We start from the raw sequence: 15065 nt of genomic DNA on the forward strand, positions 1-15065 counted from the left end.
GGAGGGGAAGGGAGGGGGTATGGGTGTAGGAAAGATGGTGGAATGAGATGGACAATATTACCCTAAGTACATGTATAAAGACATGAATGGTGTGTCTCTATTTTGTATACAACCAGAGATATGAAAAGTTTTGCTCTATATATGTAATATGAACTATAATGCATTCTGCTATCATATATAACAAATTAAAATTAAAATTTTTTTTTAAAAAAGAGCGCACAGCACAGTATGTTGGTGAAACAATTAGGAGACAAGCAGTCCAGGCTTTTCCTTAGAATCCCTGGTCAGTGGCTTGAGTTCTCTGAGTTGACTGGCCTCACCTAGGGGAAGGAGCATGCCCCTATCACATGCTTGCCACAGGAAAAGGCAGTGTGAAACGTGCCCGATGCATTAAATAACTCAAACAATAACACATTATCCCCATGATCATGAAAATCATCACCAACATCATCTTATAGCATAAAGTTTGGATCCTGATTAGAATGCAATTGCCTTGGGATAAATAACACTTGAAATTGTCCTCCATCATCACCCTGGTAAATTAGAAAGACTGTTATACTGGATTACAGTCTCGGCCCAATTACTGACAATTTATAGGAGGATCCCAGACAATCCTTAAGGTCTTCTCTAGCATTAACATCTGTAAAGTCTATGCTATAAACTAGTGTTTCTCAAAGTGTGTTCCCTGGAAGGGCTGCGTTAGCATCACTGGAAAACTGACAGGAAATATAAACCTATCAGGTCTCATACTAGACGCACTGCAGAAGAGAGAGGGGGCCCATGAGTCTGTTTGATAACCTCTCCAGGTGATCCTGATGCCTGCGAAAGTTGAGACATGACAGTATAGACCTCTGGGTCAATTAATCCCTGCTCTTCTCCTGAAAGCAGATTTAGAAAAGGAGAGAGTATTAAGGCTCTAGGGTCTTGATTTGGGGTACTAAATGGAAGAGGGGAAGTTAGAGAATGGAGAGACCAGGGCTACTAAAAACAAACCCTGAAGGAAAATCATACCACATTGAATACCTTCCTGAAAAGTTCTCTACTTGGTGCTTTCACATTCATCCTTCTGGAAAGATCAGGATAAATTTCATAGTAAAAACTGTGTCCATTTTCCACTCATCCACGGAAATTGAGGATTAGAAAAAATTATGCCCAAAGTCATGGAATCGGCTATCTCCAGAGCTTACATTTCTCCCCAGATTTCATTGACAACAGGTGGTTCTCCCCTCTGCTATGTTCAAGCTCAGGAGCCTAAAATGCCACAAGGAGCCCCCTGAGCAACCCCTTGTGTTCTCGGGGTTTCTTTTGTTTTGTTTCGCACTTTTGCTAACAAGATTTTGCTAATGACTTCTGCCTCTAGCCCCTGATCCTGTGAAGGCATTATGGCTGCATTCCCCTCTGGGGCATCTGGCACTCTTGGGAGAAACAATCTTAGTAAAACAAGGATTGATCTAATGGGAGAGGTTTGTTACATCCCCAAGAAAAAAAGATCTGGTTTCATACAAAGGAAAAAGAAAAAACTAACATGGGAGAACCAGTGGCGGCCTCTTTAAAATCTGAAATGTACACTATCAGCAAAACTAGAAGCCATAAACAAGCTCCTCAGCAGGGCAAAGGGACACATTGATTTCCAATGATTTGTCAAAATTTTAAATCGTCCAAAGACCATAATAAACAATAATCTAATCAGGGTTATTGAATGGGAAAAAATTAAGAACGATCTAAAAGAAAGAGTAAACGGGTTTGCTGAGATACAAAATAGATTATAAAGGAAAAAGAATACAGAATGAAAAATGCTATCCCAGAGAAGTGAAATAGCCAAAGAATACACAAACTCAGGGAACACAGAGGACGGGTGCCTGTGTGGTCAAACATCTGAAAAAGCACAGGACAGACTGTGCAGGCGCTTCCTGTGTGTCAGGTACACACACACACACACACACACACACACGCAAACTGTTATTATTTGGATGTGAGGTGTTCCCCAAAAGCTCATGTGTGAGTCAATGCAAGAAGTTTTTAGAAGAGAAATGATCTGGTTAGGAGAGTCTTAATTCAATCAGTGAATTAGGTTTGTGATAGGATTAACTGGGTGGGGGTTGAAGGCAGGTAGGGTGTGGCTGGAGGAGGTGAGTCACTGCGGGTGTGCCTTTAGGGTATATATATTGTATCTGGCAAGAGGATTCTGTCTTTCTCTGCTTTCTGATCATCATGTGAGCCACTTCTCTCCACCACACTCTTCTGCCATGACATTCAGCCTCATCTCAAGCCCTGAGGAATGGTCCCAGCTGTCTATGGACTGAGCCCTCTGAAACTATGATCCCCCAAATAAACTTTTCCTTCCCTAAAATTGGTCAGGTCTTTTAGTCACAGCAGCAAAAAAAAGCTGACTCACACACACACACATTAACAAAAGAATATAAATTCTTTGACCATGTATGTCCTATCCATTCCCCCTAATGTGATTTCTGGCATAGAGTTAGTGACAAATAAATATGTGGAAATGATTAAGTGAAAATCTGAACCATGGAAGTCTTGAATCTGAGAGGCCTGAGGGCTTGGTCAGTATGAGCTGAGCCAGCCATGTCCCATCTGCCTCTCCAAGTTCACCCTCCACCTTTTTCGACCCTGCTGTCTCCTCCATATGCTGAGCTCCAGGGACAGCATCAATGGGCACTATTGGCCTGTGGCTAAGAGTCACTTTCTAAAAACCTAAGAATAAATCAAATACTAACACAACAATAATCATAACAATAAGTACCACTGATTTAAGCAGATGTTATCCAACTCAAGAGAGCATAAGAATCACCCCACGGGCATGTTAGAACACAAATTGCTAACCTCCCTATCTCCAGCTACTGATTATTAGACCTGAAATAAAACCCAAGAATTTACATTTTTTTTTCTTTTTTTAATTGGTTCTTTTAGTTACACATGACAGTAGATTCTATTTTGATATATTTATACAGGCATGGAATGTATCTTATTCTAATTAGGATCCGGGTCTTGTGGATATGTATAATGTGGAGATTCACTGTGGTGTAGTCATAATGAACAAGGAAAGTTATGTCCAATTCATTCTAGTGTCTTTCCTATTCCTATCCCCCCTTCCTTCCTGTCATTCCCCTTTGTCTAATTCATTGAATTTCTATTCTCCCCCACCCTACATTATGGGTTAGCATCCACATATCAGATAAAACATTTGACCTTTGTTTTGGGGAGTTGGCTTATTTCATTTAGCATAATAGTTTCTAGATCCATTCATTTACTGGCAAATTTCAGAAGATCATTCTTTATGGCTGAGTGATATTCCACTGTGTATATGTACCATGATTTCTTTTTCCATTCATCTGTTGATGTGCATCTAGGTTTGTTCCATAGCTTAGCTATTGTGAATTGTGCTTGTATAAACATTGATGTGACCACATCACTGTAGTATGCTGATTTTAACTTTTTTGGTTATATATTGAGGAGTGGGATAACTGGGTCAAATGGTAGTTCCATTCCTAGCTTTTTTGAGAAATCTCCATATTGCTTTCCAGAAGTGGTTGTACTAATTTGCAGTCCAACCAACAATGTATGAGTGTACCCTTTCCCCACATCCTCACCAAAATTTTTACTTATATTCTTGACAATTGTCCTTCTGGTTGGCATGAAATGAAATCTTGGTATAGCCTTAATTTGCATTTCTCTAATTACTACAGATGTTGAACATTTTTTCATATATTTGTTATCTTCATATTTCTTCTTTTGAAAAATGTCTATTTAGTTCCTTTGCCCATTTATTGATTGGGGTGTGTGTGTGTGTGTGTGTGTTTTAAGCTTTTTGAGTTCTTTGTATATCCTGGAAATTAAAGCCCTATTTGAGGTGCCAGTGGCAAAGATTAAGAATTTGCTTTTCTAACAAATTCCCAAGTGGGAGCAAGGCTCACCTTTTGAGTACTAAGGTGTTAAAATATACTCTGAAGTGCATAGTGATAATCTCTTGACCTTACCTCTAATCTTTATAATAATTCTGGAAAGACCCAGTATCACTATTCTTATTTTTCAAGAGTCAAGTAACCTGGCTGTTTTAGTTAGCTTTTCTGCTGCTGTGACTAAAATACCTGACAAGAACAATTTTAGAGGAGGAAAGTTTATTTAGGAGCTCACAGTTTCAGAGGTCTCAGTCTATAGAAGACCAGCTCCATTCCTCAGGGCTCAAGGTGAGGCAGGTCATGGCAGAAGAATGTGGCAGAGGGAAGCAGCTCACACGATTATCAGGAAGCAGAAATAGAGAGAGAGTCCACTTGCCAGATACATGATATATACCCCAAAGGCAGGTCCCCAATGACCCACCTCCTCCAGGCATACCCTACCCAACTTCAGTTACCACTCAGTTAATCCTGTCAGGGGTTAATTCACCAGTTGGGTTAAGGTTCTCATACTCTAATCAGTTTTCCTCTAAACCTTCTTGCATTGTCTCACACATGAGCTTTTGGGGGATACCTCACATCCAAACCATAAGATTCTGCCCATGGCTCCCAAAAACTTATGACCATCTCAAAATAGACAAAGTTCATTTTGTCCATTTCCAAGAGTCCTCATAGTCTTCACCATTCCAAGATTGCCTAAAAGTTCAAGTCCAAAGTCTTCTTTGAGGCTCAAGGCAATCTTGCATTGTGAACCCCTGTAAAAATCAAAAGCAATTTACAAGTATCCAATACATAAAGGTACAGAGTAGATATTTGTATTCAGGAAAATAGGGGTGTAGAAAGAAGGGATGGGACCAAAGCAAGACTAAAATCCAGCTGGACATGCTAAAGTTCTGTGTCCAGCATCTGGAGCACATGGCATCCAGATTCTTCACCAAAGGGCTTATGTAGATCCACCCCTGTAGCCTGGTTGGTTGCAGCCCAAATGGCCTTTCTGTTGGCTTCTCTCTGCTCAATTATCAAAGTTTTCCTAGGACCATATCCCATTTATTGGCATTTCTTAATCTCAGGGATCTCCCTGCAGCTTTGGCTTCCTTCTCACATCTCCACACTTTGCCCTCTCGGGCTGCCTGCAGGGATCTATGACACTGCTTCACTTTTCCTGGCCTCCCAAGCCTTCCTTTGAAATCTTGGTATAGAAGCCTCCATTACCTCCTAACTGTAGCATCCTGCATTCCTGCAGAACCAGCACCACCATGGTTCACGCCAAGATCTGCCGCCATCTTGAGCAGTAGTAAAGCCTCCAGGGACCACAGCTGCAGCAGCCTCTGAATGGATGGGTGGCTGAGCACGTTGAGAAAGCTTCCTAGGCCCTAAGAAGTATGTACCACTGGTCTCTTCTCAAGAGAATTTTTACTTTTACTCTCTTGAGCCTGAGACTGTGGGGTCTTACCAGCTCCTGATATGCCCTGGAGCCATCTTTCTTGTCTCTAGGCAAAGTCTACCATTTCTTTAGTGGCAGTAATGTCTTTAACAACTGCAACTTTCTTTGCCCCACGTTTACTCACACCTTTCAAGTCCAAGTTTTTCAAATGTTTCTGCTCTCTTTTTTGTTCCTGAATATCACAATAAACTTGGCTAAAAGCCATCAGCAATATCCATGGCCCTGTCTGAATGCTATGCTGTCTAGAAATTTCTTCTGCCAGATGAAGAAATCCATCTCTTTTAAAAACAGCCACACAGAAAGTCTTAGAACACAGGCAAAATGCAGACCACTTCTCAGCCAATATACAACACAAATGGCCTCTATTCCAATAATCAATAGTGTCCTCCTTTTCCTCTAAAACCTCACAAGCCCTGTCTTTACTGTGCACAGTCCTGTTGGCATTCTCGTATTCTGAGCTGCCACCAGAATTGCCCATTAAGCTCCACTTACAACAATCTAAAGCATTTCCAGCTTACACTGCTAAATATCTCAAAATACTTCCCACCAGTTTCAAGAGGCTCCAAAAGCTTATGATCCATATGGTCAGGTTAATCACCGCAATGACCCCACTCCTGGTACAGGTACCAGTTTCTGTTTTAGTCAACTTTTTCACTGCTGTGACTAAAAGACACGAAAAGAATAATTTTAGGGGAGAAAAAGTTTAGGGGCTCATGGTTTCAAAGGTCTCAGTACCTAAAAGGCCACCTCCATTTCTTGGGGCTTGAGATGAAGCAGAATACCACGTGGAAGAATATGGCAGAGGGAAGTAGCTTACATGATGACCAGAAAGCAGAGAGAGAGAGAGAGAGAGAGAGAGTCCACTCACTCATCAGATACAAAATATGTACCCCAAAGGTATGCCCCCAATGACCCACCACCTCCAACCTTCAGTTACTGCTCAGTTATACCTATTATAGGATTAATTCACTGACTGGATGAAGGCTCTCCTAACCCAATAATTTCTCCTCTAAACCTTCTTGCATTGTCTCACACATGAGCTTTTGAGGGACACCTCACATCCAAACCATAACGCCAGCAAATGATAGATAGATAAGAACCAAAACCGAACTACACTCGGTTTTCCAAAATGAGCATTTGACTTTGTTGAGATAAAGTTCAAGCGAGACCCATGAAATTACACCCCGAGGCCAGGGTGGTTTTGCCATCTGAATCAACCTCCACTTAATGTCTCTCTTGTCATAAAGGGTTGTTGGGAATTAGAACTCTGACATCCTGAAAGGAGAGAGAAGCAGCAAAATTTCATGAGCTCACAATTGATATTAAAGAATATCCCTTAATGGGCTGGGAGGCCACCTCCAGGGGTTTATGTTGAAGAGCATCCTTCTCTAACTCCACTGGTGGCTAAGTATTCTTTTATGGCCTTTGCTAAAATGTCATCCTTGAGAGACGGAGCTTACACTACAGACTTACAGCACACTGAAAAGCTACAAACAAGTCACACTCTGACCAAAAAAGATCCAAAGGGACTGCCAACCTACACAGCTAGATAAGCTCTGGGATCTACCTGTTAGGACTTACAGCTGTCAAGTGGGGGAATCATAAAGTTCACCACTAGAAGGGCCTGGCAGGGCACTAGATCAAACCCTGCCCTGATGGAGGCCTTACCGCACAGCCCAGGAACACTGAAGTCTCTGCAGTTTCTTGAAAGTTGTCTTCATCTCATTCCCCACTAACTAATGTGTAAGGGTCAGGCGAAGCGTCGGAGAAAGAGACCACCAAGTGACCACTCATGCAATTGTCAGAAGGGGATTTATTGAACCAGCATGCTGGGGCTCCGTGCCCACTCAAGAAGGGAAAGCAGCCCAGAGCCCCGAGCAGGGGCTGAGCACTGCTTAAGTACACTTTTTGGGGAGGGCGGAGGGCTTTGTATACATCAGAACAAATCATCATGAGGCGCGGGGAAATTGAACAACAACTCCTAAACATGATTAGTTCATTCATTGGCGGGAATAGGTCAGGCTGGAGTGATAGGTCATTCCTAAGGATAGTACACATTCAAACTGATTGGTTTAGGGCCTAAATGACTACGTGACCAGTTACACAGAGCCCTTCAGTTATTAAACAACCAAGTAGTCAGGGGAAATATTTACTGGGCAGTTCCAAGCATTGTCTTAACAGCTACAGAAATTTCAGGTTTTGCAGGTAGCATAGAAACCTAACAGTACCTAATCCTTTACATTTTAACTCAGACCTTGCAGCTTAGAAACTTTACAACACCTGGTCTTTTACCCTTTAACTTTTACGCTTTAACTTCAATTTCTTTTACCCTTACAAATGGAGGTATGGAACCTGGGCCATTCAGGGTAATTCCAAGTCCTCTTCCATGTGAAGACTCTTCACATGTTAGAAATACCAAATGCCAAGGATTTTCATTAACAGGTCAACCATTATTATCATGACAATAATAATAATAGGAGCAATAAAAACAAAACAGAAGGATGTTAGAAAGAGTTGGATGATCTGTGGTCAAATGGGTTAACTCTTTGGAGTTTGGCAACCCTTATCTGCAAGATGGAAATATCATAAAATGCCCTCCATGTGGAGAGTGAGTGCGTAAACACAACGCCACACACATGCCCATTTCTTTATAGATGTCATGGAGGCCACTCCTTCTCTCTTTTGTTTCCTGGACAAACAACATTATGCCAACAAAATGGAAATTTTAAAAAAATAAGCTAAGCAAAAACGGCTGACGCAATAAATCAAAATTGTTTTCATCAGCAATCGCTTCTTGGTTTTAATGTAATCAAATAACAAAACAATTCCCCTCAAAATGTAAAAACTTCAGTCATAAAATTCAAAGCAATAATATTCAGTGGAACAAATAGATTGGAATCAGCCCACATTTATAGCCAGAGCTAAGGTGAAGCATATCGGACCTGGGTACAAAGCAAATTATAGGGCAGAGGAAATCTGACAAAATAAAATCAGAGTTAGGGGGAGTCAACATCTTCCCACTCTCTCTAATGAGGAGCTTGAAAATAATGAAAGTTAGCACGATGGCACGGATATTGGTTTGAGTCCAGAGCTTACCCTACCAAATTATGAAAATCGCAGAAGAAAGTAATTGAAGAATTCATAACGAGATTTGCTTGGCAATACTCAAAACCCAAAGAGAAGTAATTTAATAAGGGAGGCTCAGAGGGGGCTTTCCTTGATCTTTGGACTGTATTATCCCAAACCAATCACCATCAAACAGAATTAAACAGTAAGGGGTTATTCATGGGCCAACTTAGTCAATTGTATGGTAAGCTCCAGAGAGACTGACAAAAACCCCAAGGCCCAGGACACAGTTCTCCTGTCCTCTCCTCCGGTCCTCACCCCTCTTGCTGTCCTTGCAAATGGACCCCAGCAACCCTGCTCATTTACTTAAGATAGAGGCTTGGGCTGGGGATGTGGCTCAAGCGGTAGCGCACTCGCCTGGCATGCGTGTGGCCCGGGTTCGATCCTCAGCACCACATACAAACAAAGATGTTGTGTCCGCCGAGAACTAAAAAATATTAAAAAATTCTTTCTCTTAAAAAAAAGATAGAGGCTCATGGCTCATTTCCCACTCATTTTCATTTCTTATTTGTTAAACATTTATTTTGTTTGATTTTTGTTAAAGGATAAGAGGTTTTGATTGCCCATGTACTCTATCCCCATGCCATCCCCTGCCCAAGGTCATGCCAGGGGACAGACAAATAAATAAAAGGCAGCTTCCACCTCAGAGGAGCTCCAAGTCTAACTGGACTGTGACAGATAGAGCAGGGCACTGAGATGACATCTAGTGAAACTGTGCTCTGGGATGCACAGCAGGGAAGTACAGGAAAACTCAGGGGAAGTGAGTATTTCCAACAAAGCTTTGGGATTGCCAGCAACCAGCTTGACAGACCAAATACAGGTGATGCTACAAACTGTGAGCATAAAGGTAAGAAGATACCTCTCAGGGTCCTGCAACTAGAGTATGTGTGAGTGGCTGATAGGCACAGCTTAGGCTTCACTCTGACGGCACCACTTCTCCATTTCTACAGATTCAAAGGATAAGGATAAGGGTGCTGGTATAAGAAAAGTCCCAAGTTCAAATCTTGGGTCTGGTACTGACTCGGGCTCAAATGCTAGCAAGTCCTTGCCCCTCTTGGGACCTCAGTTTCCTCATCAATGAGCAATTGCAATTGACCTAATGAGTGGGAGAAACTTAACCCACATCGGATCCATCCCTGGCCTTTCTAAAGTAGCCCATTACAATTAAATTAAACTCCCCCGTTGTCCAGACATGGACACAAGTCCCCAAGAGAGGGAAAGAAAACCCTTGGTAAAGCAAGGAAAGAAAGGATAACACCCAGCCCCTAATCAGCCTTCATCTTCTCCTTGACCTGACATCAATTCTAACTCAATTTTAGACTGAGTCAAGTCCACTTTTATGTATTAGCTGAGCTCAGAACTAGTAAATGAGTTGACAAAGACCTGATATTTCAAATAGCGAATCACTGCAGAAATATGTTACTTAAAGTTTTCTGTGCATCACTCCACATTGAAGAGTGGAAGACTTGTAATCACAATCTTACTCTATTTCCTCAAACTCACCCCAATTTATATTTCACAATTTCTGAAGGCAATGTCTAATATGGGCCAACATAAAAAAGCTGGAAAAGAAAATTATTTTTAGCTCTACTCAAGTTCTAACAATAGTAAAGTAAATTGAGGCAAAAATACAGACATACACAAATACATATGTATATATGTGAAGAGAAAGAGAAAGAAAGAAATACAATGAAGGACATGAGAAGAGAAGAAGACAATACCAATTTGTACAATAGTTTCTCCTAAATGTGAATCACAAGGATTTGATGGGAGGATAAAAAACAAAACACTGAAATCTGAATTTTTTTTTAAATTTCAAACACAAGAATGTAACTCATTCAAAGCCCTGCTTTTGATAATACTCAGTAATGTTTTGTCAAGAATTATAAACATTTATGTCCTTTTTGTCATCAAATTCCAGTTTTAGGAATTAGACCTAAACAAATATAAGTAGAAACTGAATTCCTTACACTGTTATTTATGTTTTTGAAAATGACCCAATGACAATCAAAAAGGGAATGCTTAGGTAAATTAGTTTAGATTTACTTGATGTATTAGTTAGCCACTAAATGATTTTTTTAAGTCTTACAACAGTGTCAGAAAAATGAAGTATAAAATATATTTTCTATGACATCATAATTATAGAAAACTTTCATAGAAATTTAAAAAAAGACTAGACATAAACATGCAAAAGAATTCCCAGAATTGCATTTAGGTAGAGGGGGAAAAAAGATGTTAATTGGATTTCTTTTGATTATTTTAATGTTTTTACTTTCTGGAATATTTTAAGCTTTTCTTAATGGTTACATATTACATGTAAATTATAAACATATAGCCTAAAGACTTTTTTCCCTCAAACTGCTTTTTATTTTAACAGTGCAAATGGATTGGGGGACATTTAAGTGTATTTGGAGTTGGGCTAGAGCACAGTTTAAGCATGTGAAGAGGGCTCCGCCACATTTACTTGTCCACAGCATCTAGAACCTAGAAGACAATTGCAAAGCAATGAAAATATTACTGTCCTCCTTCTCCTGAAAGCCAAACTATATATTTAGTGGAAACACCCCTGGGTTTTGTCCACATGGAACTCAGCTGTCTTTTCTACCCCTGCTATCTCCATTATCTTTTTGTATACTTCATTTCCAGCTTAGAACTTTTCTTTCATATGCTCATACTTTTATTTTCAAAACAGAAAGGACAAATAGGCATATGGAATATGTGTGTACATGGTGGAATCATCAAAGGGCGCCTCCAATCTCACAAGGTGGATAATTCCCCACTCTGTGCCCCCATGTGCTTTTTAAAATTTTTTTTTAATTTTTAGTTGTAAGTGGACACATACCTTTATTTTATTTATTTATTTTATGCGGTGCTTACGATTGAACCCAGTGGCTCACATGTGCTAAGCAAACATTTTACCACTGAGCCACAACCCTAGCCACTCCATACGCTTTGCCACATTCAACCGCAGCCATTTGCCATCCTCCAGAACTCAATAGGGATACCATGAAGAAAAATTGTCTGAGACTTCATTTTTTAAAAAACTGTTTAATATTTCTGTTTTGTTTTTAATTTATTTTAACTGATACATAAAAATCTAAAAATTATACAAATTAGTGGGTGTCCCATGTAATGTTGGATACATGTATACATTGTGTAATTTTTAAATCAGGTTAAACATATTTATGTCCTCAAACATCATTTCTTTATGGTGAAAACTTGGAAAATCCTTGCTTCTGGCTTTTTTGAAATGCGTAATGTATTATCGTTATTTTTAGAGACTTCATATTTTGAGCTGAGAATGAAAACACATCATACAAAATTCAAAGAATGGAGCTATAAAATGGTGCTTAGAGGTAAATGTATAGCTCTGATTTCTATATAAAGGACGAAAACAAGTATAAAATGAATTATCTAAGCACTAACATTAAAATGCTATAGGTAAGAGCAAATTATAACCAAAGTAAATAGAGGGAAATATTTTTGACATAAAACTGAGATCAATAAAATATAAAAATAACAGCAAAAATTAATGAAGTCAAGTAAGTTTCCTTGGATATAAAAACTGTGTTCTTGGATCAGAAGATTCACTATTATAAAAATATTAATTTTCCCTCTAATTATCTGCATGTTAAATGTAATAACTATCAAAACGCAATAGTTTGTTTTCTAAAGCAAGTGGCAAGGCGATTCTAAAATTTAAATGGAAATGCAAAGGATCTATAGTTGCCCAAACAATCTTGTGAAAGAAGAACACAGCTGGAAGACTTATACTACCTAACTTAAGAAATTATTATAAAACTACTATGATCTGCTTTGTATTGTCATAACAATAGGCAGATTAATGAAGCAGTAGAGCATCCAGAAATAGACTAGTGCATATCTACCTGTTGATTTACAATCAAGTTAACTCATCTATTTTTCAAGTAAGTACAGGAAATTTGAACAAATGATGGTAGCTCAATTGCACATGTGTATATAGAAATAAGTGAACCAGGATCAATTCTTCATTCCAGATGCAATATTAATTTCAGAACCACCATAAAAACTAAATGTAAGAACTTCTGGAAAAAAAAAACTTGTGAACTCAGATTAGGTAAAACTTTTAGGCAGGACACAAAAAGTATTCACCATAAAAGAAAAGAAAAATTGATATATAGTTTGTTATCAAAATTAAAAATTTCTACTTCTCAAAAGACACCATTAGGAAAACAAATGGGTAAATTACAGACTGAGAATTGTATTTGCAATACTTATATTTCATCAAGGACTTACATCCAGAATATATTAAAAACTCATATAAATCAGCAAAGAAAAAGATTTGGTGAATTTGTAAAATTAGACTGAAGCTCACATTCTGAAAGAAGATATATGAATGGTCAATAAGTACATGAAGTTCTCAATATCCCCAGTTACCAAATTAAAACAATGATGAGGTTATCTGTTCACACTCACTCAGCTGGCTATAATTTTGCCAAAAAGTTAAAATTGGCTACAATTAAGGCATTCCAAGACTGGCGATGCCAATGTTGGTTGGGACGCCCAGTAACTGGGACTTACAGTTACATAAGCAGTGTATTACAAGCTGGAGGGTTAAATAGCATGACCACATGGGAGGTACTTTCACACCACATTGAAGGGCACTTTCACACCACATTGAAGACACATCTACCCTACCGCCATCCACCCTACTGCCCAGGAATTCCACCCTTTTGTATTTAGCAAAAATGGAAACATATCTCTACACAGGACTTGTAGAAGAATATTCATACTGTTTTATTCATAATGAAAATATGCATTAATTAGAGAATAAACAAACTAAGATTTCTTTTTTTTCTTTTTAATATTTTTATATTGGGGATTGAGCCCAGGGTTGTTTTACCTCTAAACTATATTCCCATTCCTTTGTATTTTGGGATAGACTCTTGCTAGAGATTTATTCTTAAAATGGAATATTACTCAAGGAAAAAAAAGGAAAGGAAAAACATAGTATAATATTGATATCCACAACTTCACGGGTAAATGTCATAGACATTTTGTTGAGTGAAGCCAAACACAGATACATCTATTCTATATAGTCCATTTATGTGAACAACAAGAATGGGTAAACTTAATCTGTATGGCTGGACACCTGTGCTTGCCTCAGGGTGGGGGGTTGGGTGTCTAGAAAGAGAAGGAAATTTCAAAGGTTCCATACCTTATTTGGGGGGTTGATTATACAACTGTATGTAACTGTCTAAACTCATGAGATGCCAACTTTAAATGTGTGCTTCTTACTGTATGTCAACAATATTGAATGAAAACACTAAATGCCATTTGTTTCCTTTGATCTTATTTTCTGAACATATGGTAGATGCTAAGACAGTGTGCTGATATCTACTGAATGCATACCTTAGGCTGCAATCCACACTGGATGCTTTCGACTTTATGCATTAGTAAACTCATATCTAAGCTGGGCAGGCTTTTCTGAAGTCTCACAGATGGTTCAGAAAGGTGAATTTACTTGCTCAAAGCCATAGATCAAATCAGGTTGAATGTGGAATTTAAACTCACATTTCCTAACTCTTAGGCAAAAAACGACTGAAACTATATTTCTTGAATGGATGAATATGTGAATAAATAAATGAATCAATAAAGAGAAGAGACCATCAATCTGTAAAATGGAAACAGTGCTTTTAAGCAGGTACCAAAGGTATAGGACGAAAGACTACCTGACATGAATGGCTGGGAAGGAAAGAGGCTATGGGAAAAGTTTTCAATTAGCAATAATCGCGCCTCGGATAAACCTCATTGGCTACGATACTGCCACTGCGCAAAGCTAGGAAAGAGGCTATGGAATCCCCAAACCACATTGATTTGGAAGCAGAGAAAGGATGAAACTTGGGTCTTGAGACACACTGCCACTGAGCACTGCTGTTGTCTCCACTGCAGAAAGCTGCTGAGGGGTCAGAACTGTACCCTTCCCATTATCTGGGGCAAACCTTCCTGATCTTTGAATCCAGAACTCCCCCAAACACAAAGAAGTACCATCCCATGTAGAGATCTCCCCTTCTCAATAGAACTCCCAGATGCCACTCCAGGTGCTGCCTAACACAAGGCCACCCTCCACGCCACATTCCTTTCAAATGGAGGGTGCTAATGGGGAACTGAAGTTCCTATCTTTCCTTGGAAGACTGCAGTCCTTCCAGGACCACTGTTCCTGCCACAAACACTGTCCCTGACACTCAGCAGCGATTGTGGGCAATGAAAGAAGCCTTCCTCATGGAGCAGAAAGGAAGAGGTTGGGAACAAATGCTGGTGAGGAGAGGTGGTGCCAGGGCAAGCGTTAGATCGGTGGTGGAAATAAATAAGATTTGTGGGCCCGTTTTTTCTCTGCATTTGCATTCACACTTTATGACCTCAGCGATATTCACTGAGTGGAAAAAACCATCCTCTGTGAAGACTGCTGGCCTCAAAAGCTACTTCCTTCTGAAAAATACTATCTCTAGCCACAGGGTCTGAGACAAGCTACTCATCTATTTATTTAAAGAGCTCAATGAGCTGTAAAGATTGACATTTAAACTATTAACACTATATTCTAG

At 39.4% G+C, this 15065-nt stretch overlaps 1 protein-coding gene and 1 pseudogene across 2 annotated transcripts in view; both read right to left on the reverse strand.

Moving 5' to 3' along the window:
- The window catches only part of Grid1 (glutamate ionotropic receptor delta type subunit 1), a 703077-nt gene that overhangs the window by 27068 nt on the left and 660944 nt on the right, over positions 1-15065 (reverse strand). The gene's annotated exons all lie outside the window — the stretch shown is intronic.
- LOC125616452 lies at positions 14155-14304 on the reverse strand (annotated as a pseudogene).

This window comes from Marmota marmota, unplaced genomic scaffold (genome assembly GCF_001458135.2).
Source record: "Marmota marmota marmota unplaced genomic scaffold, marMar, whole genome shotgun sequence".
NCBI lineage: Eukaryota > Metazoa > Chordata > Mammalia > Rodentia > Sciuridae > Marmota > Marmota marmota.